Consider the following 1,896-nt stretch of genomic DNA (forward strand, 5'->3'; position numbering starts at 1 on the left):
TTTAAATATTTACAATATATTAATATACTGTAATATTATAATATAATTATTATTATTTATATATTATATTTATATTACATTATTATATAATATATTATAATTATCATATATTATACACATATTTATAATATATATTATATATTTATATTATTCATATATATAATATATATTATATATAATATATTATTATATTGTATATTATATATATTATATTATTATTTTTACCTTGTTTGAAATTAGCCCACATGCTATATAGCAGATACTATGAGCACAGCTTCAGTGCTACTATTCCTCCTTTTATTAATATGACCACTGAGACCAGAATTCAGATATGATGGGAAAGGACACTGGAGGGTTTAATTTATTTTTAAAATTTTACCTTGCTTTCTTGATTATTAAAGTAAAGCATGCTCTTAGTATAAAATGCAAAAGTATAGTCATGTTTGCACTGACTTCATGTTCTACTCCTCACCCTGGGCAGAGCCAAGGCTTTTGAGTGAGGGTAAAGGGGGTTGGGGACATTTAAGCAAAATAATTATTGGAGATAGGAAAGGTATAAAAATTAAGGAATATAAATAAAAAGAATTACATTGCAACATTTAGGAGAAATTCCAAAGGATTCTAGACTTTGTAGAGGGACAAAACAAAGAGGGAAGACTGAGCAACTCAATGACATTTTGGCCCTCAAAGCTACTTCCATATATGGCTGAATTGCAGTTGATCTGATCACATGGACCACAGCCGAATGTGGTCCACTGGAGAAGGGAATGGCAAACCACTTCAGTATACTTGCCTTGAGAACCCCATGAACAGTATCAAAAGGCAAAATGATAGGTTACTGAATGAGGAATTCCCCAGGTCGGTAGGTGCCCAGTATGCTACTGGAGATCAGTGGAGAAATAACTCTAGAAGGAATGAAGGGATGGAGCAAAAGCAAAACCAATACCCAGCTGTGGATGTGACCAGTGATAGAAGCAAGGTCCGGTGCTGTAAAGAGCAATATTGCATAGGAACCTGGAATGTTAGGTCCATGAATCAAGGCAAATTGGAAGTGGTCAAACAGGAGATGGCAAGAGTGAACGTCGACATTCTAGGAATCAGTGAATTAAAATGGACTGGAATGGGTGAATTTAACTCAGATGACCATTATATCTACTACTGTGGACAGGAATCCCTTAGAAGAAATGGAGTAGCCATCATGGTCAACAAAAGAGTCCGAAATGCAGTACTTGGATGCAATCTTAAAAAATGACAGAATGATTTCTGTTCGTTTCCAAGGCAAACCATTCAATATTACGGTAATCCAGGCTTATGCCCCAACCAGTAACGCTGAAGAAGTTGAAGTTGAACGGTTCTATGAAGACCTAAAAGACCTTTTAGAACTAACACCCCAAAAAGATGTCCTTTTCATTATAGGGGACTGGAATTCAAAAGAAGGAAGTCAAGAAACACCTGGAGTAACAGGCAAATTTGGCCTTGGAGCACGGAATGAAGCAGGGCAAGGGCTAATAGAGTTTTGTCAAGAGAACGCACTGGTCATAGCAAACACCCTCTTCCAACAACACAAGAGAAGACTCTACACATGGACATCACCAGATGGTCAACACCGAAATCAGATTGATTATATTCTCTGCAGCCAAAGATGGAGAAGTTCTATACAGTTAGCAAAAACAAGATCAGGAGCTGACTGTGGCTCAGATCCTGAACTCCTTATTGCCAAATTCAGACTAAAATTGAAGAAAGTAGGGAAAACCACTAGACCATTCAGATATGACCTAAATCAAATCCCTTATGATTATACAGTGGAAGTGAGAAATAGATTTAAGGGACTAGATCTGATAGATAGAGTGCCTGATGAACTATGGACAGAGGTTCCTGACATTGTACAGGAGACAG

The 1,896-nt window shown here is 36.1% G+C and overlaps 1 non-coding gene across 1 annotated transcript; it reads right to left on the reverse strand.

Moving 5' to 3' along the window:
* Nucleotides 1-224: 224 nt before the first annotated feature.
* Nucleotides 225-356, reverse strand: LOC129560582 (small nucleolar RNA SNORA61). Its single transcript, XR_008686811.2, has one exon. It is a non-coding gene; the product is annotated as a small nucleolar RNA SNORA61 (small nucleolar RNA).
* Nucleotides 357-1,896: the final 1,540 nt, after the last annotated feature.

This window comes from Moschus berezovskii, chromosome 16 (assembly GCF_049115385.1).
Source record: "Moschus berezovskii isolate FMDL1 chromosome 16, NW_MosBer_1.0, whole genome shotgun sequence".
Taxonomy (NCBI): domain Eukaryota; kingdom Metazoa; phylum Chordata; class Mammalia; order Artiodactyla; family Moschidae; genus Moschus; species Moschus berezovskii.